This window comes from Sapajus apella, unplaced genomic scaffold, assembly GCF_009761245.1.
Source record: "Sapajus apella isolate SASKATOON/1434 unplaced genomic scaffold, GSC_monkey_1.0 scaffold29, whole genome shotgun sequence".
Classification (NCBI taxonomy): Eukaryota; Metazoa; Chordata; class Mammalia; order Primates; family Cebidae; genus Sapajus; species Sapajus apella.
Genome location: NW_022436969.1, coordinates 8,849,397 through 8,874,172, shown reverse-complemented (window position 1 = coordinate 8,874,172; position 24,776 = coordinate 8,849,397). Strand labels below are relative to the sequence as shown.

Here is a 24,776-nt window from a genome sequence, read left to right as displayed (position 1 = left end):
GTATATTAATTTTAAAAATTAAATTAAAAGATGGTTTTAGACTGTAGTTAGGGGGCAAGCGTATCAGCAAAGGACATTTATGTAAACCTAAGTGTACTACAAGTGAGATCATTACTAGTTATAACTAGGACATAGAGATAGTCTGTTTAAGGGAAAGAATTTTTTTAAGTGATGGAACTACATACAGTTAACCTTACAAACTTCAAAACTGTAAAATATGTGAAGAGAAATTAACACTAGCCTGTGAAACTGGTAGAGGGAAGAAGATTCACTGGCAGAGAAATAAGGAGTCCTCCTCAAATACCAGACTCCACAGCACATCAAATGGGGCCTGAGCCTGAAGATGAGTGTAATGATAGAAGAACGTGACTAAGCATCAGATCTGAAGAATGTAGAGGCATGCATTTCTTCACTGTTTCACTTTTTTTTTTTTTTTTTTCGGGGAGACAGAGTCTTGCTCTGTTGCCCAGGCTGAAGTGCAATGGCAAGATCTCCACTCACTGCAACCTCCACCTCCCGGGTTGAAACGTTTCACTTTCGAAGAAAGCAATTCAGAGGGCCATTAATCGTCTAAGCAAGAGAAAAATCTCCAAAGAGCTTGGAGCTACCTAGGGAATAGAGCCCCAAAGAAAGCCTCCTGCCTGGAAGCTTCCCTGAGGGAGAACTGATAACATGTGTACTAAAGCCCACCTTAAATCTCCTCTGGATTTACTATGCAGCCATAAAAAAGGATGAGTTCATGTCCTTTGCAGGGACATGGATGAAGCTGGAAACCATCATTCTCAGCAAACTAACAGAAGAACAGAAAACCAAACACCGCATGTTCTCACTCATAAGTGGGAGTTGAACAATGAGAACACATGGACACAGGGAGGGGAACATCACACACCGGGGCCTGTCAGGGGGCGGGGTAGGGGCCTGGGGGAAGGGATAGCATTAAGAGAAATTCCTAATGTAGATGACCGGGTGATGGATGCAGCAAACCACCATGGCACATGTATAACTATGTAAAAAACCTACACATTTTGTACATGTACCCCAGAGCTTAAAGTATAATAATAATTTAAAAAAAGAAAAAACCTCCTTTGGATTCATAAAGGTGAGAGGGAAATTTTCCAGTGGAATCCTACCCAGCAGTTAATTACAAAAGGCAAATTTTTAATCATCTCGGTTTTGGTGTTCTGTGTTAGAATGGAAATAGAGATGGGCAAACTGTTTACTTCTTTCATTTACTTTTAGGGCTGGAGTAAGGTGACTCTAGGCTGTTTTGTTTCAAGAAATTGTTCAGACTTATTAATTAATTAATTAATTAATTTGAGATGGAGTCTTGCTCTGTTGCCCAGGCTGGAGTGCAATGGCGCGATCTTGGCTCACTGCAACCTCCACCTCCTGGGTTCAAGCAATTCTCCTGCCTAAGCCTCGTGAGTAGCTGGGATTACAGGCATGCACCACCATGCTCAGCTAATTTTTGTATTTTTAGTAGAGACAGGGTTTCACCATGTCGGTCAGGCTGGTCTCGAACTCCTGACCTCGTGATCCGCCCACCTCAGCCTCCCAAAGTGCCAGGATTACAGGCATGAGCAACTAAGCCCTGCCTCAAATTTTATTTTAATTGAGACAGAGTCTCTGTAACACAGGCGTGATCTGGGCTCATTGCAACCTCCACCTCCTAGGTTCAAGCAATTCTCCCGCCTCAGCCTCCTGAGTAGCTGGGATTACAGTCACCCACCACCACCCCTGGCTAATTTTTGTATTTTTAGTAAAGATGGGGTTTCACCATGTTGGCCAGGCTGGTCTGGAACTCCTGGCCTCAAGTGAGCCACCTGCCTCGGCCTTCCAAAGTGCTGAGATTACAGGGATGAGCCACTGCATCCAGCTCAGATTTTTACAGAGGTGAACAATTTAAGAATTTTGATTAATGCATAGGAAATACTAGTGCATAGTGTTGGTGACTTAGAATATTTTTACTATGTTTACTGTATATTCTTTGAATATTTATTTCTGAAATTCATCCCTTCATTTGACAAAAAGCTGTATATGGATTACTGCAAATGTCCACCAGAGGGAGACTCAAGACTGAGTTTTTCCCCTTGGGGCTCCTTCAGGTTTAATCAGTACTTGGGCCAAAATGTCTACCACATGTTGTTCTAGGTAGGCAATCCAAGACAAGAAGAGATTTATGGTTCTGGAAAGAGATAAAAGGATAAATAGGAAAGGGATGGTTCTATCCTTAAACATCCCTGCTTTTTCTCTGGGGCTTGGGTCACTTTCTCCTACTGATTCTCTGAGGTTTGCAAAACAGAGTTATTTGTCTGCTTTTGAAAGCAAAGCCCTTAGGATTCCTGGCACTAACCAAGCTAAAAAAAACTAGGAATACTCCCACCCCACCTACCCACTACCAAAGAAATGTGTCATTCGACTCCCAGGAGGCATTTACTAAATTCAAGAGATTCCTCTAGGGATTCTAAATGACCTGCCAGAGCCAAAGGGAATCTAGTCCCAAGCCATACCATGGAATTTGGTAGAGGATGGTTTTAGTCTGCCCTGAAAGTCTTCATTTGTTAGGTCATTCAACAAAGAGGAAGACTTTATTAAGAGGCAGGCATTGTTTCAGTTTGTAAAAGGTATCTCTAATTACAGGGAAAATCCAATAATGAAAGGAACCCATCATTAACATGCAAAGGCTGTTCTAAAGCAGTTTTCTGAATAGAACATGTTGTTGGTATAGTTTACATTTGAGATTTTTAGGAAACATTTTTATATCACCTATTATGTGCAATGGGAGATTCAAAGGTAGAAAAAGCTTTTTGACAGACAGATATTAAGTAACATAGCAGTACAACTATGAGATGCTGCTGGGATTTTCCTGTTCATAGTTTTTTTTTTAATAAATCAGGAATATAGGGTTGCACAATTACTTTTTATTCATGATCACCTAATTTCCCACATTAAGCCCTGAAACAAAATCTTGAAAATGGAAATAAAATTAGACTGCAACTTACCACCCACTAGGGAACAAACACCTCTGCATGGCTTGGCTACAAATTCAACAACAAAATAAGACTTTAAATCCCACTTTAATATTTAGAACTTGTGAGTCTGGGGTCAGGTGAAAGTAGGGTCATAGCAAAGGAGTGATTTTCCCTTACTACTAGTTAAGCAGGCTGGTTGTATGGGGAAGCAGTGACTGATTAAGAGTTAAAGCTCAAGGAGTTAAGTCACTGGTTAAGAATTAAAGCTGGTTAAGAGTTCAAGCTCACAGATCTGTAGTGAGAAAGAACCCAAGGTCTTAGCATCCTTTTCCTTGGGCTCTAAATCAGTTGTGGGAACCAGTGAAAAGTAACATACAGGACAGGATTTTTTTAGTGAGAACCCCTTCAGCCATGGTTTCTGATACAAAATGTTCTCTCGCCAGGACCCAAAATCATAGGTGCTGTAGCGGTGGTGGCAGCAAACACTAGCCATGCTTAGACGGGCTACCACGGGACTGCCACAGCCTCAGCAGAGTCCAGTGGACAGAGGTCTTCTGATGTCTGCTGGGAGTCATGGAAACAAGGGGGAACTTATCTTTGGTTCTAGAGGACATAAAATGACCTGTTTCTGCCAGTTACACAATAAAAGAGAAACTTAAGAAAGAAAAATGAACCAGTATAAGATATAAACTTAGCTGTGTCTGTTTTGGTCCTAGAGGAGCAAAGGTGATTGGATTGACTGTAGAGCCCGTGACACCTCACCATTTCCTCTTATCCATAAACAGACACAGAATTGCAAGAACTTTTATGGCCAAAGGTTAATCATAGAAAGGGATCAATTTACATCTCCCAGAAACAAATCTGTACAAGAAATCTGATGACATGTTCCTGGATGGACCATAAAAACCATTTTCCTAAATAATATCAGCTGACTCTCTGGATTCTATCTTTGGGACTATCCCCAAATTCATTGGGGAAATCATTATATTAAATCAGTTTAATTTTACCAGAGTATGACACCATTTGCGAAGCTATGTCATACAATCACATAGTATGGATGAAAATACTATTAATTAGAGATAAGCATTTGTCCAAGAACTTGCTGTAATAGGATCTTGTGGGGATTTATCAAACCTTATGGGGATTTATCATAGTCTTTTGCCAATCAGAAACACAAAATAGATTTAGATGTAAAAACTGAGTTCTCCATTTTACAGGAATAGGTCTTTGTGACTTTTCCTTTCTAAGAAAAAAATGTGCACATTTCATTATTCTCACCCTTCTTTCCTGATTAAGAAATCTGATCTGGTAGGAAATAACAAGCAATGAGACTTAAATTTTAGTATTATCTTTTTAAAAGAGTTTCTTAAAATTGCCTTTTGAAAGTAGTTTAGGCTTGGACCCAAAAATAATTATACTTAGGTCATAAAAACAGAATTTCTAATATGTAAAATTATTTTAGAAAATCTTTTAAAACATATTAAAAATGTAAACCTTACTCTCCACTTCTTTATGAAGAATGGAAATTAAACATGATAAAATAATCTAATCTTGGCCAGGCACAATGGTGTTTGCCTGTAATCCCAGTGCTTTGGGAGGCTAAATGGGAGGATCACTTGAGCCCAGGAGATCAAGATAGACTGGGCAACATAGCAAGGCCCTGTCTCTACAAAATATTTAAAAATTAGCCTGGCATGGTGGTGCATGCCTATAGTCCCAGCTACTCAGAAGGCTGAGGCAGGAAGATTGCTTGAGCCTAGGAGTTTGAGGTTATAGTGAGTTATGATCATGCCACTGCACTCAAGCCTGGGCAACAGAGCAAGGCCCTATCTCTTTAAAAATCAATCAAATTTCTTCACAATCAACTTTTGAATGACTTTTTAAATGACACAATAAGGCTGGGTGCAATGGCACATGTCTGTAATCCCAACACTTTGGGAAGCTAAGGCAGGAAAATTGTTTGAGGATAGGAGTTTGAGAGCAGCCTGGGCAACACAGGGAGACCCCATCTCTACAAAAAAAAATACAGAGATTAGCCAGGTGTGGTAGTGCATGTAGTCTCAGCTACTTGGAAGGCTGAGGTGGGAGGATCACTTGAGCCCAGGAGGTCGAGGCTACAGTGAGCCATGATCTTGCACTCCAGAGCCTGGGTGACAGAAAGAGAACTTGTGTCAAAAAAAATTAAAATTAAATAAAATAAATGACAAAATATATTTACCTTATAGCTTAATATATTTGTATTTCCTAATGGAAAATTTATAAGATAAAGTCCCACAGAATGAATTCTAAAAGAGCTCTATAATTATCATTTATATAAACCACACACTTTTATATTACAACTTTACAAATCATCTTACACTCTAGTAAAACTTATCTGGTAACACAGTAATTTCCTCAGTGTGCCCCCAGACAAAGCTCAAAGAAACATATGGCTTAGCCAAAGGTAGGTACATAGTAGATCCCAGCCCAGAATGCAAGTGTCATAATCCAGTGCTCTTTTTATGGCCATCATGATGTTCCTACTCTCCGCTAGACTAGCCCTTGCCACCTCACCATGTTCCCCAAGCTCTCATCTAAGTGCTGAGCCTCTGGACCTCCCTAGCTTGGATTCTCTGACATAACCCCTCATATCTCAGCTGGTCTCCCTCAGCCCATCCTTCCTTGATCATTCTTCCTTGCTCCCCACTAATAAGGCCATGCTAACATATATCTGACTTATTTTCTCCATCAAAAAGCTACATCCCCTTCTCTTAACCCTAGAATCAGATATTCTCTGCCGACCAAAGTAATAGTTATTTTACCTAATAAATTCATCTGTCTATCCCATGCTTATTCATCCCATGACCAGTGAGCTGCATGTGGCCCAGCATGGCTTTGAATGTGGCCCAACACAAATTTGTGAACTTTCTTAAAACATTATTAGTTTGTTTGCAATTTTTTTTAGCTCATCAGCTATCATTGCTGTATTTTATATATGGCCCAGGACAGTTCTTTCCATGTGGCCCAGGGAAGCCAAAAGATTGGACACCCATGGTCCATACTCTAAGGACTAGAGAAGTTCTTTCTCCTCCTAGGTGACATATGCATGGCTTCTGGAGACAGAGAAGAGATTACAACAGTGGTGCTCTTCAGACCAGCATTGAGGTACCCCATGGAGGCCCTTTATCAGTTTATTGATACATTATTGATACACTGAAAACTACCAGATCTCTGTCCTTAGTCTTGATACGTCACTGAAGTTCCAGATCTCTATATCCAATTGCCTGTTGGAGTTAGTGTGATGGTCAGTTTTGGGTTGCCTATAGTTAGTGTTCATACTGGCCCTGAGCACAGACTTAAATGGCCTCCATGGGGTACAATTAAGATGTCTTTTTTCCAGGAATAATCACATCAATCCCAACAATCCACTGCCTACACAGAATGACCTCTATCTTTGAGAATAAGCATTTTAGCACAAGAAGATTCTGGCCTTTGATTGGAACAAGATCAATGCAACAACGGGCTTAGCAGTTTACAAACAAAATGGGAAATAATAATAACTTGTTTATAGAGAGTACCTGCCACAGGCCAGACACGTACAGGCACTGTGTGTGTGTGATTTTCTTTCTCTTTTTTTTTTTTTTTTTTTTTTTCGAGACAGAGTCTTGCTCTGTCACCCAGGCTGGAGTGCAGTGGCATGATCTCGGCTCACTGCAACGTCCGCTTCCGGGATTCAAGCGATTCTCCTGCCTCAGCCTCCCGAGTAGCTGGGATTACAGGCACACACCAGCATGCCCTGCTAATTTTTGTATTTAAGTAGAGACGGGGTTTCTCCATGTTAGCCAGGCTGATCTTGAACTCCTGACCTCAGGTGATCCACCTACTTCGGCCTCCCAAAGTGCTGGGATTATAGGTGTGAGCCACTCCACTATTATTAATTGTTAATTAATTCAATATATATTCAAGGGTAACATTTTAAGGACACTGACACTAGTAACATAGATGTCATACCTGGACACTATAACTCATACCCTATAGTTCAACAATGTATAGCCAGTCACTAACCAATGTTATTTCTGTAAGCCAGTGAGAATTTCTGCCAAACAACATTGTATCAGCCCACTCCCTGTCTCTTTTTGCCTTAAAAACCTGCTTGTAACAAAAGCCAAGTGGAGCACTCTATAAGGCAACTTGGAATGTCATGGGCAGCTGTCCTCAACCTTGGTCCAAACAAACTCTCTATGAATTGTTCCTCAATTTTTTTCTTTGGATTGATAGATGGAAAGAAGGAAGTCACTGGACAGTTTTAATTAGGAAAGAATTTTGCATTGTAGGAAAATTCTCTAACAGCAGTGCAGAGTTGCAGCAGTAATCCAGGAGAGATAAAAGCCAGAGCAAAGGTAGTGACAGTAGGAAAAGAAGGAATTAGAAATGTCTGAAAGATAGCAAAGGTAGAGTCAATAGCTCTAGTAACTATCTGAAGAGACTGAGCTGGGAATGGAGAGGGAAAAGGTGAAAGTGACCACCATGTTTTTGGTTTGGGCAGCTGGGTAAAGGAGGTGCCATTAACTGAGATGAGAAGAAGAAGGAGCATGTGTTAAGGAAGAAGACAATGGTTTGATTTTTGTCCATTGAATGAAAGATGCTGGTGGAATATCTTAGCTATATTAGAGTTTTCCAGAGAAACAGAATCTATAAGATATATAGATATATAAGGGGAGATTTATTATGTGAATTGGTTCATGCAATTATGAAGGCTGAAGAGTCCCATGATATGCCATCTGCAAGCTAAACGCTGGTCATGTAATTCAGATATGAGTCTGAAGACCTAAAAACCTGGAGGGGTTGAGGGGAGAACTACTGGTCTAAGTCCCGGAGTCTGAAGCCCTGATAACCAGAATTCTAATGTCCGAGGGCAGAAGATAGATGTCCCTGCTCAAAAGAAAGTGAATTTGCCCTTCTTCCACCTTCTTGATCTATCTTCAGTGGATTGGATGATGCCCACCCACACTGGTGAGGGTGGATCTTTATTCAGCTTACTGATTCAAATATTAATCTCTCCTGGAAACACACACACACAGAGACGCACCCAGAAACAGTGTTTTCACAACTATCTGGGTATCCTATCAAGTTGACACATAAAACTAACCATCATACTGACTGTCCAACAGGCAAATGGATATAGAGATCTAGAACTTCAGTAAAGTATCAAGACTGAATACAGAGATCTGGTATTTTTCAGTGTATCAATAATCTTCACCAAAAAATCTAGAAAAGTCAATATTACTATTCCTATTTTATAGATTAAAAGCACATACTGCATATCTATTGAAGCCATATGCCCAGAACCCTTTCCTTCTTGATTTAGTAACAGCCTCCATCTTTAAAAAATGAAAACCATGCTCCCCCACCTTAGGCAAGTGGTTTGGGTAGAGCCAATGTCATGTCCTATGCCCCCCCAAGGCCAGTGACCCAAGCTGGGCCATTATAGTATCTTATACTTCTGGCCACAGTCTCAAGGTAACCTGATGGGAAGAATGAGAATCTTGAGTACATTTTTGTGAACTATAACTGGAGTGAGGGTCCCCTTCCTCTCATAGCAAAACTGTTCGTATGTCTGTACCAAACTACTAACATACAACACAGACAGGCAGAAGTGCAGTGGGAGGGAATCAAACCGAGGTCCACAAGAAGCAGAGAGGAAGCCCAGTTCCATAAGACCTTGGTTCCCATGTGTTCCACTATGCCCCTGCCTTTCTAATTACATGCACTGCGAATCCATCCAAGGGCCCAAGCTAGCTAAACTTGAGTCTTTGTCCCAAGTAATAAAAGGTGCAGAAATTGAGACTTGAATAGTTTAAATGACTTAACCAAGTTTATACTCAGACAAACAGTAGACAGATCCTCATACAAACCCAGGGTGTTCTGGCCGCTGCACACTGTTGCCAAGTACAGGGTTCTAAAGTGATGCACACTTTCTTGCCTGAGGAGAATCTCCAGTCTATATGGTTAAATGAACAACAACAACAAAAATTAGTCAAGACCCAGGTTCAAATTTGGACAAGCTCAATTACTGAAACATTAAGCAAATAAATAACTCTTTGGGGACCACTTATAAAATGAAATAATATCTCCCCTGCTCATTCTATAGGTGTTTGGTTAATTAAGGATGCTAATTCAAAACAGTAAAGAACCTGCCCCAAGGTAAGTGATGCTAATCTCTATCAGCAAAAGAAATGTGTATTGAATCTATTCACTCCCTTGTTGCTAAAACCTACAATCTTAGGGGTGGGAAACAGAAATCAAGAATGTTATCTCATTCATGTTAATTTCCATCTGAATAAACAGTCACTTCTGTGTTATTGTTGTTACTGAACGTTTATTGAAAGCCAGACAGGGTCTGGGTAGCTTGGAAAATACAAAATCTAGAGAAGTGTCTGGGAAAGGCAGGAAACCCAGAGCAATGCTTGGCATGGTACTTGGGAACAAGAAACCAAATGTGTGGTTCCCAAGTCCCCTTTAGAATTAACATAGCACTGTGTTCACATTATTGAGCCTGTTCTGCACTGCCTTTTTCCATTCTCCCCTCTCATGGGGCATTTTGGAGACTGGTAAGATAATTCAGTGTACAGGTCTTAGGGGACAGAGTATGATGTTATGTAATTAGGCTTGACTCTGTTTATTGCAGACACCACTTCATTTTGAAAACAGAATTCTGTCTTTTCCTTTGGGGCATTTTTTTATGATATCGTAAGGATGTCAGTGTTTCTGTTTGCTGCACAGGTATACTGTGCTTAGACAATAGGAAATTTTTGGCCTGAAAATGTACATGTAAATCACATTTCATCAAAATCAAATTATATACAAAATACACTCGAGGCGCTCACTATTTGTAGGGTCCCTGTGGAAAATCATACAAGAGGCAATACTGCATATAGGAAAGAATGGAGGGTGGGAGTCAGAAAATCAAACTCAAGCCCCAGTTCAGTCTCTTCCCACTTGTGTGACTTTTGGTAAGTCTTTTAAACTTTGCCCAATAGTTTTCACATCTGTAAAATGAAGATGCCATGAGGTTTGTTTGTTTTTTTTTTACCTGTTTTATGGATTTTGTGAGCACCCAGTGAAATGTTTTAGAGAGGGATAAAGAAAGGCTAAATCCATATCCTCTGGAATTTCAAACCCTCTTCATAAAAATCCACTTACAAGAATTGGAAACAACACAGAGGAGAAAGCAATGGGTATGAAAATGAAGCCATTTTAAGCAACAAGCATATTGCTACACATAGCCAGATTCCATACATTATATTTCTTAAGTTAATAAAAAGAAGGTATAACTGATTCTGCCACTGTTTACTATTTTGTGCCCTGGAAAATCTCAAACAGTCTTACACTTGGGTGGCACTCACTTATTCTCACAATAAAGGTCACCAGCAACCTAATAAAAAATAACTCATTCTTAGAGGTGCCCCAGTTGCACAAATCACTTGCATGCCTTAAGCTATTCATTTAAGAAGTCTTTTCTATCACAAGACATGTTTCTCAGAATGTGATTCTCAAGACACCAAAGTCAGAATTACCTAGATTTATGTAGCAAATGTAGAATTCTAGATCAAGCCCACATTTGGCTAATTAGAATCTCTGGGGATGTGTCTGGATAATTTGAGTTTTAACAAACACACATACACACAGATAAACACACATTAACCCACTCCTAAGTGTAATTCCAAAGTTTGAGAACAACTTTCAGGTTTCCAAGAGTAAGAAAAACGATGACATCTTTAGAAGAGCCTGGCTCAGTAGAAGTTCCTTTAATTTCCTGATGTTCTTTTTGTCTTTGCTAAATGTAATAAACACTTCTAGTAAGTCCTGGAAATTCATCATGCCATAAAAAGTTAATTAAAACTAACTTAAACCTGTAAAAAAGAATCAGTCCCTGAAATTCTAATATTATGTAAGTATACATGTACGCTGTGAAGCATTATAGAAATGTTATGTATTATGTGCCTAATCATCTGCTGGCTCAGTTTTTAACATTTAGATTATTCTTAACACCTGGGGTTTTTTTTTAATGGAGCAGGACTGTGATCAGAACAATGGCATGATCAATTGGGATGCTGTCCTTCTGCAAGATAGGGAAGAGCAGGTACTACATGACTGTGGGAACCAGGTAGGTATCTGGCAATTGGGATGGTAACTGCCAAGAAATGTAAGTGTCTGAGGTTTTACCCTACTGGAAGGCTAACTTGTTTCATGGCTGCTGTTAGAAGATACAAGATCCCTGGATCAGGGAAAAGGATTTTATTACCCAAGCCACAGGAAGCAGCAAGAATTTCATGCCTGCATCAGTTTTCCTTGCGTAGAGATGCCCAGGTTGGTGCTATGTACACTGTGGGTTTGTATCACAGTTGAGAATCTCAAGCTTAGGAAACCCCAATCTTATGATAGGCTACATGCAAACTTGCCTAACCTTTGCTCCAGAGAGAGACGTGCTGGACGAAAGCAAACCTCTGCTCTGGAGGAAGACACTATTTCTTTTTTCCAAGATGTTTCACTATCAAACATCCTTGAAAAGGTTGTCTGAAACAAAGAGCTGTCGGTGCCTCTGTTCACTATTTGTGCAAGAGATGCATGTAGAAGTAGAATTCTCTTCAACAGTGACTTAGCAGGTTCTGAAAAAAACCTGGAGTCACAAAATAGCATCAGCCCATTTTATCATTCATCTGTACCAAAAAAGAAAATGGTGAGATTAAAATTTTAAAAGCCCAACTCTACTCCCTCCACTTCAAAAAAATATAAGCAAAGCATGCAGCCTGGTACACAGTAGACATTCAACAAGTGCTGATACCCATTCTCAGGCTCCCTGCACATATCCTCTCACATAATCTTGGTGCTCATTTATTCTTTTCTTTGACATGTCCTTTTATTTTCATTGTTTTCATCTTTATAAAAACAATTGATGCTGCAAGTACCATTCACAAAGGAATGTGTCCTAGATGATCATACCTATAACTTCCCCAAAGGTCCAAAGAACGTTTTTGGATGTTTTGTCCTGGAGTTGGTCTTGAGTTTCTGCACATGTGATACACTAGGTGGTGCTAATTGACTGAGCTGAGCCAGGACACTCTTTGCAGCGAGGGTAAAGGCTAACTAAACCTCACTGAATAGATGTTTTTATACATGTCAATCTCAGGAGCAAATCTCAATTATTAATAACTATGCTTCTTGAAGATATAAAGAGAAAATGCTATTAATAATGATCATGGCCATTTCCTTCCCAAATTATGTGTATTTACCTGCTTTGCCAAGGACAGAATTCAGCTCTAATTCTGCAGACATTGTCAGGTAATTGCTATGTTCAAGAAAAGCTCTAGCCTGAGTGAAATCTCCTAAACTAGAAAGTTGCCTTTCCTGGAGGGGCAACAATATAGAGAAGTGCTTTGTAGAGCAAGGTAGAATTTTCTTTCCAGATGCAGGCATGCTCAGGCAAGAACCTAAGACTATAGCCAGGTGTAGGGGAAAAAAATTCCTCTGCTGGTCTAGGTCAACAAACCAGTAAATCACTAAACTAATTTACCTTTACCAATTTGTCTTATATGGTCAAAAACATAATTTACAGAAAAAGAAAGTCTTATCTGAGTTTATTGTTCAGACTAAAAGCAAATCAACCAGTATGTAATCCAGGGCTAATATGAAACATAAAGATATATATGAATCATACTTCCTCTGTATTGTATTACAGGAGAAATATAGTTCTAATTTGTAAATGTTCAAAGCATCTCTCGCCCTTAAATAACGCTGATTTATAAAAGTAAACACACAAGCCAGCTTTTACTGTCTTTGTCTCTTATGAGTGCTGATGCATTAGGCAGCATTCTTGCAATGCCACACCAATGTGCCCCTACAACGTAAGGTCAAAATAAAACTGTTCCAATTCTTTTTGTTATTTTTCTAAAGAGATAGAGGTCTCACCAGGTTGCCAAGGCTGGTTTCCAACTCCTGGGCTCAAGTAATCCTCTCACCTCAGCCTCCCAAAGTGCTGGGATTATAAGCATAAGCCACCACACCCAGCAACTGTTCCAATTCTAAATGACACCTCTGTCTAGTGGAATTCCCAAACCAGGTCTTTCATTCTCCATTACATAAGTCATGAAAGTGTCTTTGTGAATGGCTGCACCTGGAAGTTTGATGCCTAAAGGGTTTTTCTTTATGTAAACTGGATTATATTTAAGTAAAGATATCCACCCCATAGCTGCAAAGGACTAATTATTATCAGTGAAAGAAGTTAAAAAGATAGATAGATAGATACATAGATAGATACATAGATAGATACATAGATATATAGATAGATACATAGATAGATAGATATAAATTATTGGTAATATATTAGTTCTTGAATGAGTAGCATCCATTATATTCTAAAAACATAAATAAGCAAATAAAATAAGAAGGCTAATCATGAAACAATGACAATAGTATTTTATGAAGCAAGGACTATAATTTATCCAATTCTATGTACTTAAATAACTAGAATAAGTCAAAGGTAGCATAATATTCCACATCAGTGTGATCCTATGCCTAGATATCTGCCCTATTAACTACTCAACTCAGTCCTGGGAAATAATGTGGGCAAAAATATTTCAGAATCAGGATGTCTGGTTCTTCCACATTGGTGGGAACTTGAGTGAGAAAGAGTCATGCTGATACTCTTACAAGGCTTCAGGTCAGAGTAAGGGGACAGGTGCCTCCTTCCTGAAGAAAGAAGATGTACAAGGATCAGAAGAAACATTAGAAGTCACGTCCTGTTGTTACAGGATCTTTGGAGTGTAGATATTCTGGCCAGAAACCTCTATGGCTACAGCACCTTTGCCCAAGTTCTTGTCCTGAGTCCAGGAAGAATGAGGTATGCAGACAAGTAAAGGGTGAACAAGACAAAAATAAGCTTTACTGGGTGTCACAACAGCTCAGAGGAGACCTGCAGTGGGTAGCTCCTCTCTGTAGGCAGGTCATCCGTGGGGTATTCAGTCCTCAGCAGATAGGTGGTTCTGGAGAGGATAGCTCCTCTCTGCAACTGGTCATCCTGATGTCTACAGCTCTTCAGCTCTCCACAGAGAGGAGGCCCTGGAGAGAATGGCTCCTCTCTGCCAGCAAGTTGTCTCTGCAGCTCTCAGCAGAGAAGGTAGCTCCTCTCTGCAACTGGTCATCCCATCCTCTCTTTCTCTCCTCTGTTTCCCTGGCCATCCTCTGCCCTGCTTTGGCTGAGCCCAGGGTTTTTTGTATCTATTGGTCCATGGGCCATGAGTGGCCCAAAAGAGGCCCCACGACTACTCACACCCATACACAGGACTGGCAGCCCAGCCTACAGCCTTCAGGCTCTTCCCTGCCTGAAGGTGGGGCCTTACTGGGGCCACCCCTTCCACCCAGGACTTTACCTCTTGCTGCCATGCAGGCCCCAGGGCTTGGCCCCAGCCCCACTCAGAGATCCTAGCAGACACTGGGAGAGGAGAGGGAAGGGGTTTTCCTGGGGTGCCCAGGATACAGGCTGCAGGGACACCAGGGTCCTGCACCTGGGAGGGTGGGAGCTCCCTCACCATCAACTTGGAAGCAGGCAGGGCTCCTGTTTGTCCCCAGTTCCTGCTCCATGAAACAGGAGCCCCAAGTTTGTAGCCTTGGACCTGGCCACTACAGCTGCACCCAGGAGGTCAGATCCTGCCTGTTCCCGGCCCCCACCCAAGAGCACTGGGAGGCTCCAATCTACAACTGCAGTTTGGGGGGCTGTGGCCCCACCCAGGAGGGCAGGGCTTCTTTCTGCCTGCTCCACAGAGCAGGAGGCCTGGGTCTGCAGCCACAATTTGGGCAGGGGCAGCGGCATGCCGGGTGTTCCCACTCTAACTCAGAAGGGGTGGGGCTCCCACTGGCTCCATGGAGTGTGCAGCCACTGTCATCACTGGAAGAATGCCAAGTCCAAAGTCTGGAGCTTCTAAAGCAGCACCTTAAGCAGGAGAGTTACACAAAGATCAGTAATTCCAATGTGAGGTCAGGAGAGTAAGAAACAGACATAAGGCATCCTTCCTGCAAGAGACCCTCTACAATCAGAACCTAGGAGTGTAATCACAGAAACTTGGGACTAAGGGTAAGCTAGAGAGAGGCATGGCTCAGAAGATGAGAAAAAAGCATTCTCTAGCTTTGCTCAAGGTTCACAAGCAAACATTTTCTGTATCAATCCTTGATGTTAAAGGTCTTCTTAAAACAAAAGAGCATATTTAGTTCTTTCAGTAAGTACAGCATGATAAATACAATGTAATACCTTTGATTCATTATTGGGAGTATTCATCTATTTATTCAGCAAACATTTACCTATTCTGTTCTTGGGACTGTGTTATGCATCAGTGTCACTGTAAGGAAAATACAAGGGAGACATAGAAGTTGTGTCTCCAAACATTGGACTGAATTTGTTTCCTTCCAAATGAGCTCCAAATGTGACTTTAATATCTCTGATAAGAGCCTTTCCTACTTACATATTCCTAGTAACAATTTTAAGTGTTTAAGATAATGCATATTAAAATGTCGGGCCAGACATGTGGTAACATGTGGCTCCAACTTGTGATCCCAGCAGTGTGAGATGCCAAGGCAGGAGGATTGCTTGAGGCCAGGAGTTTGAGACCAGCCTGGGCAACAAGTGAGACTCTGACTCTAACAACAACAAATGTCTACTGATTGGGTAGTCCTGGTTAATTTAGGATGTGTTACATTTCCTGTGCTGTACTTGTCCCAAATGTAAAAGCCTAAAAGCTCCATTTTCATTATACTGTCTTCTTGCCAGCGGGGCACCCGATCCCCTTCCCAAGACTCTAGAACGCTACAGATGCTAATAATAATGCCTTGGAGTCCAAAACAAACACATTAGCAAGCTCCTGAAGTGTGCAATGAAAGCCAGCAGGGACTTTCCATCCTGTCAAGCAAATTCATCAGAGACCTTAGCCCAGTCAGTTATCAGGTTAAGCATAATTCTTTGATGAACTTGTTAAAAGAAAGTAAGTAAATTGGAGGCTATTCAAAGTCAGGGGCCATGTTCTCGACTTCTTTGTAACTCCCCACAGTAAACTAGTATAATGCGTGGTTGACAGTTATTCCTCAATTAACAATTAGCTTTTGTTGATTTATCCCTTTTATGTGTTTTTCAAGCAAAGAATAAGGCAGAATGAGAGTTATATGAGCAACAGGATATACTTGACACATTTTCCTAAAACATCAAATTCACTCAAAGATTTGACATAAGACATTACTTTTTCTATTTTTAAAAAAGGACAATGCAAACATCTGAATGAATTTGTTAAATAAAATATGAAACATCAAAGACAATTCACATTTATAGCTGGGCATTTGAAGACATACCTTCAGAACATAGGTGATGCATTGTCGCTTTTTCTCTTTAGTGGCAAAATCTGCAGCAGACTGCTTGAGGCCTGGCTCCAAACACACACACACACACACACACACACACACACACACACACAGAATTTGCCTCCCCCTCCACACCAGAAAGCATATATTTAAACCTAGAAATTCTACTTTTAGAAACTTACCATAATAAATAACTCTTATAAATCAGAATGCAAAACACAAATGATAACAGCTGTTCACTTATAATTACTTTTATAATTATAAAAAATGTTGCACATTGTAAATGTCTCTCATTTAGAGAATGGTAAAACAAATTATGGGAATGCCATCTGATAAAATTCTACTTAAAACAATGGTGCAGATCTACACTTATTAACACTGAAAGATGTCTACAATATGCTAAATAAGCAAATTTAAAAATAATAAGATCTCAATTTGTTTTAAAATAATGTTTAAAAGATATGTATGTGTAACCATATATACATATATTCAGAAAATAGTCTGTAAGGATATGTAACAAAACAATAACTATTTCTGAGTGCTAGACTTACAGGTGATTTTTTCTTTTTTGTACTTTTCTATAAATTCCTAACTTTTTATATGAACATATGGTAATTTAAAAAATAAAGTTATTGAAGAAATTTGTATGATACAAAAAGTATAAAGAAAGAAAAAAGTCATTCCCAAATCTTGCCTTCTAAAAATAATCATTGTTTTATTAGGTGATCATTAATCTGAAAAGATGGCAATCATCTCAGGTATCTCTATATACATAAATATACCTAGACATGTGAATTAGCAAGATAAGTGATCACTATATAGGCAAATTAAAGTTTAATAAGCTAGAATCACATGAATGCTACATTGACATAGAAAGCACTAAATCTAAGTATTATTGACTTTAAAATAAAAGAAGAAACTGAAGTTCACTAAAAGAATTGTTCAGATTCAGCTAAAATTTTTATCACCGTAGAATATTTTGTTTTCTAAAATATCTAAGATTACAGAAAAAAACTATAAAACAAAAAGTTTAAATTATCAAATAATTAAACTATATGTTAAATATAGACATTATCAATTGACTCCTTCCTAAACAAGTTAAGAAAATTAGCAAGATTTCACTTCCTCCCACATACTCATTTTGGTTGGTTTTTGTTTTTATACTTGCAGATTTTATAACATTTACATTTGCTTCTACAGCCATAATTCTTACAATTTTTAAGTCTTAGATCAATATCTAAATGAAGCCAATCATCTCCACCTATTCTTTTGTCTTCTCCATTCCATAGTTTTATATATATTTTTTTTTCTTTTTTTTTTTTTTTTTTCTTTTTGAGATGGAGTCTCACTCTGTTGTACAGGCTGGAGTGCAATGATGCGATCTCAGCTCACTACAACCTCCATTCCACCTCCCAGGTTCAAGCAATTTTCCCACTTTGGCCTTCCAAGTAGCTGGGATTACAGGCACCTGCCATCATGTCCAACTAATTTTTGTATTTTTGTAGAGAAGGGGTTTTATCATGTTGGCCAGGCTGGTCTTGAACTCCTGACCTCAAATGATCCCCTACCTTGGTTTCCCAAAGTGCTGGGATTATAGGCATAAGCCAGGGTACCCGGCCAATTTATTCTTTGGCTATCAATATTTTATCAAATAGCATTTTTTCTCCAATAAGCTTTCATATGTGTCATATTCACTGAGTTATTGAATGTTTAGGAATAACTTTCTGTTACCATTCTATACGAATTACAGTTTGGCTGGGTATTACATTCTTTGGTTATGTTTTCTTCCCCTAATTGGTTTTCACTATATGGAATATATATATTCTATAAATAATATATATGCCTGTAATATATTTCTATATCATATGTTTTATTACGTTTTCTGTGCTGTTTTCTACTTTGGTGATACCAAATATCTTTCCGACATATCAGCTTTTTCTCTTCTATATTATCCCTTATCTAATTATTTAAATGTATTTTATGCACTGATTCCCTTAAGCCTTTCTTCCACATCAATAATTCAGTTTTAAGCCATGTCTAACCTATTCATTACCATATAAATTAGTTCATAATGGTGTTGGTCTTCTGTTTCTTTCAACTCTGTGAATTCCCTTTCATTTCATTCTGCTATTTGAGAGCTTGTTATATCTGTCATGTTCTTACTAAATCCTTCTATATACAAAACACTCAAGAATGTTTTTTCATTTTGAGTACACTTTTTTCTAGAGAAGTTTCTTTCTAGTCCTTCATTGTCATATTTCTTTTTCTCCTTCAAAGCCAGACTTCTTAAAGATCTCCATTTGCTTAATTCTGACTCACTCCTAAACCATGTCAATTTGTTTCTGACCCAGCTATTCCAGCAAAAACTGCTCTCAGCAGGTCACTAATGACTTCCTTATTGTTAAATACAATGAACTTCAGTCTTACTTGTACCCTTGGCAACATTTGTTGTGGCTAATCACTCCTTCCGCTAAACGCTCTTTCCTTGGCTTCCATTATGACACACCCTCTGGTTTTCCTTCTACCTCTCTAATTACTTCTCAGCATCTTTTATGGAGTTTTCTTCCTCTGCTTTTCCCTTAAATTTTCTGTTCTATAAGGATTATGCTAGAATCTTGCCTCATTCTACAAACTCTCAGTGTTTGAATCTATCTACTCTTCTGGCTTAAATTATATCTACACACAGCTTCTAATTTATAGCTCCATTACCAAATATCTCCCTAGCATATCTAATTATTTATTGGACACTTTGGATTGGATTTTCCATAACCTATTCAAACTCATCAGGTTCTAAAGTGAACTCATAATCTTCTATTCCCAACCTGCTCCTCTTCTGTTCTCTGCTTCTCTAAAAAGAAACTATCCAACTTGGGGGATTTCTTTAACTCTGTTTTTCTCCTCATAGCTAACCATCAGGCCTACTGATTTTACCTCCTAATAAAATTACCTTAGCTACTCTCTATCACCACTGCCATAGCCTATTTCAAGTAACTACCGTCTATTTCCAGTTTTACTGCAATAGTCTCAAACTTTCTAAAGTGGTTCTACTAAAATTCAAATCCGATCACGCCACACCCAATACCCCTTAAAAATCTTTCAATAACTGGCCACTGCCCATGAGATAGCCTCCAAACACCTTAACCTGGTGTAAATGATCCTTCATGATTACAATCTCTTGATACTTGTCCAAATTCATTTTGTGTTTCATGTATACGTTCTGGTCAAGATAAACTACTTACAGTTCACTAAAAATAGGTTCTCTTTCAGCTTTGCATGTTATTCCATCTACTTTAAACATTCTTGCTCCTCCCATTGGCCTGGCTAAGTCTTAACCATCCTTCCACTGTCAATTTAGAAGTTCCTTCTTCCAGGAAACTTTCTCAGATTCCCAGTTTCAAGTATCCCCCTCCTAAGTACTCTCACAGGACCTTGAACTTCATTAACACATTTTCCCATAAAAAATTGCCTTTTTCAGAACCCAGCAGTGATGGGGTGGTGGAGACCCAAAGGAGCCCCGGACTTCACCTGAGCTACCTCAGTGGTCACCAAGAGTGGCAAGATAAAGAAAACCCTGAGTTGGGCGGGACCAGGATGCCTGATCGGGACAGCTATGCCAACGGCACCGGGAGCAGCAGTGGAGGCCCTGGAGGTGGTGGCAGCGAGAAGGCCAGTGGGGCAGGAGCAGGCAGTGGCGTGGCCAGCTCAGATGCCATCTGTAGAGACTTCTTGAGGAATGTGTGCAAGTAAGGCAAGCGTTGCCAATATCGCCACCCAGACATGAACGAGGTGTCCAACTTGGGGGTGAGCAAAAACAAGTTCATCTTCTGCCATGACTTCCAGAATAAGGAGTGTAGCCGCCCAAACTGCCGTTTCATCCATGGCTCCAAGGAGGATGAAGATGGCTACAAGAAGACAGGAGAGCTTCCCCCACAGCTGAGACAGAAAGTAGCAGCTGACCTTGGCCTTTCTCCGGCTGACTTACCAAATGGCAAGGAGGAGGTCCCTATCTGCTGTGACTTTCTCAAGGGGGACTGTCAGAGAGGAGCTAAGTGCAAGTTCCGTCACCTGCAACGGGATTTTGAGTTTGATGCTCAGGGTGGCGGAGGCACTGGTGGGGGATCAACAGGCTCAATCCCCCCAGGACGACGTCATGATCTTCTATTATATCTATGACCTTCCTGACAGGGCCTTTGAGGACCATGAGCCAGGCCCAAAACGCCGGCAAGGTGGATGCTGCCCCCCTGATGGTCCTCATTTTGAGTCATATGAATATAGCTTGGCTCCACCGCGAGGGGTAGAGTGCAGACTGCTAGAGGAGGAGAATGCCATGCTCAGGAAGCGGGTAGAGGAACTAAAGAAGCAAGTCAGTAACCTGCTGGCCACCAATGAGGTATTACTGAAACAAAATGCTTAGTTCCACAATCAGGCTAAGGTCATAACCCTGAGCTCCACTGCACCAGCGACTGAGCAGACTCTGGCCCCCACTGTGGGCACTGTCACTACTTTTAACCATGGCATTGCCCAGACTCACACGACTCTCAGCAGCCAGGCTCTACAGCCTCGTCCAGTGTCCCAGCAAGAACTGGTGGCCCCTGCTAGAACTCCAGCTGCTCCCCCAACTAACACTGCACCTCCTGCTGCTCCACCACCCCCACCCCCACACTTGAACCCAGAGATCACACCACTGTCAGCTGCCCTGGCTCAAACAATTGCCCAGGGAATGGCACCCCCACCTGTCTCCATGGCTCCTGTGGCTGTATCTGTGGCTCCTGTGGCCCCTGTGGCCGTATCGATGGCCCAACCCTTGGCAGGAATCACAATGAGCCACACCACCACTCCCGTGGTAATTTACCCTATTGCTTCCCAGACCATGCGCATCACAGCCATGCCACACTGATGGGGCTAATGGACACTCCCCTGGTATAGCCTCCTGTGGCTGGGGTCAAGGAGCCCTTGCCCACTTTCCTAGCCCTCCCCAGCCCTGTCTGAAGGACTCCCTTGAGAACTAGGACAAGAGACTACAAGGAGTAGTCCTGAGGAGGGGCTGGGTTGGTGTGTTTTCTCTCACCTCCATTTTATGAGGGTCCTCTTGTCCATCTTCAAGCCTCACAGTGGGGGCTTGCAGAGGAGTGCAGACTGAAGCCAAAAGAGAGGAAGGACTGACTCAGGGCCTGTGTCCTCTTATGGGAATTTGGGAAGATCCCTCATCTTGTCCTCTCTTCTACACAGCATAGTTTCCAGCACTGGTTTTGGAAGAAAAAAATACCCTGCCCAGAGGGAAAGCCAGGAAAGATTGAGAAGTGGGTGGTCAGGAGAGAAGGCCTGATAGGAGCCTTCAAACAATTTGGGTCCTAGTTGGTTGGGTTGGACAATACAGGAATTGCTTCTGGGCCCTGGGAATGCTGGGACCATAGTGCTCCAGCCCAAAGACTAGGGGAGCATTCATTACCCTAGCTTGGCCTGAAAATCCGTAGGGCAGGGCCCACTACTTTCCAAAGAAATAAAAGAACAATTATTTTTAACAAAAAAAAAATAATAATAATTGCCTTTTTACTTATCTAGAAGCTAGACTGTAGGTATCACGAGGCGGGTATGATGTATATCTTTTTCACAGTTGCATCCCCAGCCTCTAAAAAAGAATGATTTTCAAATGATTGAATCAATGGGAGAATTTAGCTTTACAGAGAAAGAGAAGCAAACTAACATATAAACTAAAAATACCTCTTCCTTAGAGAATGAATGAAAGGATAAAAGAGTATATGCCTTGCTTTTGTTAGTTCTTGACAGAAAATATTAGGCTTAGTCAAATGGCATAGCCCCAATACTCGACCATTTTTTAGCTACAAAAATGACAATTTTATACAGCTCAACTTAATACATTTTGATAGTTTGACATACAAACTATTAAACCTGGAGAAACCCAGTCCTGATACCAAAGATCAAAGGCTAGAACCAGACCACTAATCTTTAACCCCTTTCTGTGACCTTTAATCAGCAAATTTTGAGAAATGAATGAAGTATAAACATACATACATTAGATAGGACTGAAACATTTGAAGCTGAACCACTTTTAGACAAGAAATGCACTGAACCGGGTGGCCTAAATTCTGAGACAAGTGTTTCTGATTTCCCTATGCATAGCCAGAGATTAAGCCTGATATTTTTCTCTAAAACACAGTCATTCATCTTTGACCAGTTCCTGAGAAAGGAAGCCTCTTTTGAAGCAGGTACAATGACTGGTTAACATACAATGCATTCATTAAAACCTCATATGCCAACTGGTGCTTAATAACTTATTTAAAAAATATTCATGGTGACAGAAATGGAAAGATTTAGTGCCTTTATTTGAATTAAAATGTTCAGATTCTTTATTAAAGTTTGCTTTAATAAAGTGGCTTCTTTTTAGGATTGTCATTCCCCTACCATGTATACTAATAAATTCAAGAAAGGTAGAGAGAACTTAAGATAGGCTCTATTTCAGATTCACCTCTAATAAAACCACTGAAATGGATGAAAATTAGAATTGTCATTTATTCCCTAGCAACCAAATAAATTTTATAAAGCTAGACATTGGTCCTAAATTTTCTTTATATTGTCTTTTATTGTTAACATGGTTAATCTCTTCTCAAATGGGAGGCTATGTGTATTACCAAAAAAACTGGAGCAATGAAAAAAACTAGTGAAATCAGGCAACAGCCAAGTTGGATCATTTATGCTCCAAATGTTCCTTTTCATCCACCAGTGTTTTTTCTCCAGACATAATCTTCCACATAAGTATAGCTTCATGCTAAATTGACATAATTCCAACATTACTAGTTGGTTTTGTCAATTTAATAGAGTAAAATTCAGTAATTTGGGATTAATGAAACAATTAATTGAACTGTTAACATTTCACCTGGTTGTGTTAACTCAATGTGATACAACATTATCATTTGATCAGGTCAAGCCTAGAAAGAATTCATTTGCTCTAAAAAGTGGACAATTCACCCATAAGCATAGAGTATTATTATAGAGACCTTTTCCCCTATTGTTTCATACTAGGCAATTTGAGCCATTGTGTTAAATAACATCACATTATACATTCAGCTCAGAATGGTAGCTTACAAAGAACTCTTTTCTCTTTTGTTCACTTTCGTTTGCCTAGTGCCTACTTTGTAAGCATTCAGATACTATTCACTGAATGAGTTAATGAAAATTATTATCATCAGTTGCCTAGCCTATCCAGACAAAACATTTTGTCTATAGAAAATCTGACCAATCAATCACATTCTATGTGTCATTCTATTTATCTCCCAACATAAAGACTTCTAGGTGATTATAAAACTGAAGAAGTACTGTTAGCCCCAGTACTGATTTGGGTTCTGGTCAGTGGCTTTCAAACTTAGCATGCATCATGCTAGTTAAGAATTAGCTAACATACAGATGGTTGAGCCCTAGGCCTAGACTTTCTGTTCAATAGGGACCTGAGAATCTGCATTTCTGGCAAGTTACTAAGTAAATCTGATGCTTCTGGTCCAGAGACTACATTTTGAGAACCATGAATTAAGAAAATCAGAGCATTTACTAAGAATAGTCTTTATTTTGTAGATAATATATTTTCCACAAATATCATGTCTACAAGTAGTAGATTTCTTGCACAAGTAACAAAACCTTAACAGTTTTCTGGAGTTTACTGTGTATTAGCATCAATGACATCCAACAGTATCTTATTAGTTCAAGTAGAACCTGTCAATTTGATAGCAAGAAGCAACTCTGCAACTTCATCACTCTTCTTGATACTATAATATTATCCAAAAATTTGTAGTTTTAAATTTGCTTTGCTAGGCATTATTTCTTATACTAGGTTTAGATGCCCTTCATACTATAAGACTATCTAGATAACATTTGTCAGAGAAAGCATTAACAAACTTTGTTGCTCTTCATCAAACTGAGGTATGTATGCCAGGCATATTAATAGTAAATACCTCCAAATAACAACAACCTATATTTGACAAAATGTTGGCACACTGGCAAAAACTACATTTATAGTAATACTATTTCTAGCTTCACCTTTGGAGCGTAGCCATTGAGACATCCCTATCTTTGTTAAAGATTTTACAGATACTTATAAAGGCTAAAAAATACTCATCTTTTAGCAAAAGCACAACCTCTTGCAGATTTTGGAAGCATGAATCTATTAATGCTTTTTTTAACAAAAGATGTGTTAAATAGAGTTAGTATCTATAGCTGTTCTAGTGGGAACAATCAGTCAGTAGATTTACTAATCCACACCTTTCTCTGAAAAGTATCACTTTCTTTTGAAGCCTGATATATCTCAGTAGAAAAGCAAAATAGAGAATTGAACATTTAGTCTATCAGTTGTTCAACAGGACCTCCAGTGTGTGTGTGTGTGTGTGTGTGTGTGTGTGTGTGTGTGTGTGTGTG

General features: G+C 39.8%; 1 long non-coding RNA gene and 1 pseudogene across 2 annotated transcripts in view; one reads left to right on the top strand and one right to left on the bottom strand.

The window, feature by feature from the left end:
• Window positions 1-13,409: 13,409 nt before the first annotated feature.
• LOC116561435 overlaps window positions 13,410-24,776 on the bottom strand; it is a 136,641-nt gene continuing 125,274 nt past the window's right edge. Inside the window, exon 4 of the long non-coding RNA XR_004273425.1 lies at window positions 13,410-14,940. This is a non-coding gene — a long non-coding RNA (uncharacterized LOC116561435). The remainder of the gene's footprint in view (window positions 14,941-24,776) is intronic.
• On the top strand, window positions 19,841-21,871 carry LOC116561432 (annotated as a pseudogene). The gene has a single exon (XR_004273424.1). The product of XR_004273424.1 is annotated as a zinc finger CCCH domain-containing protein 10-like (transcript).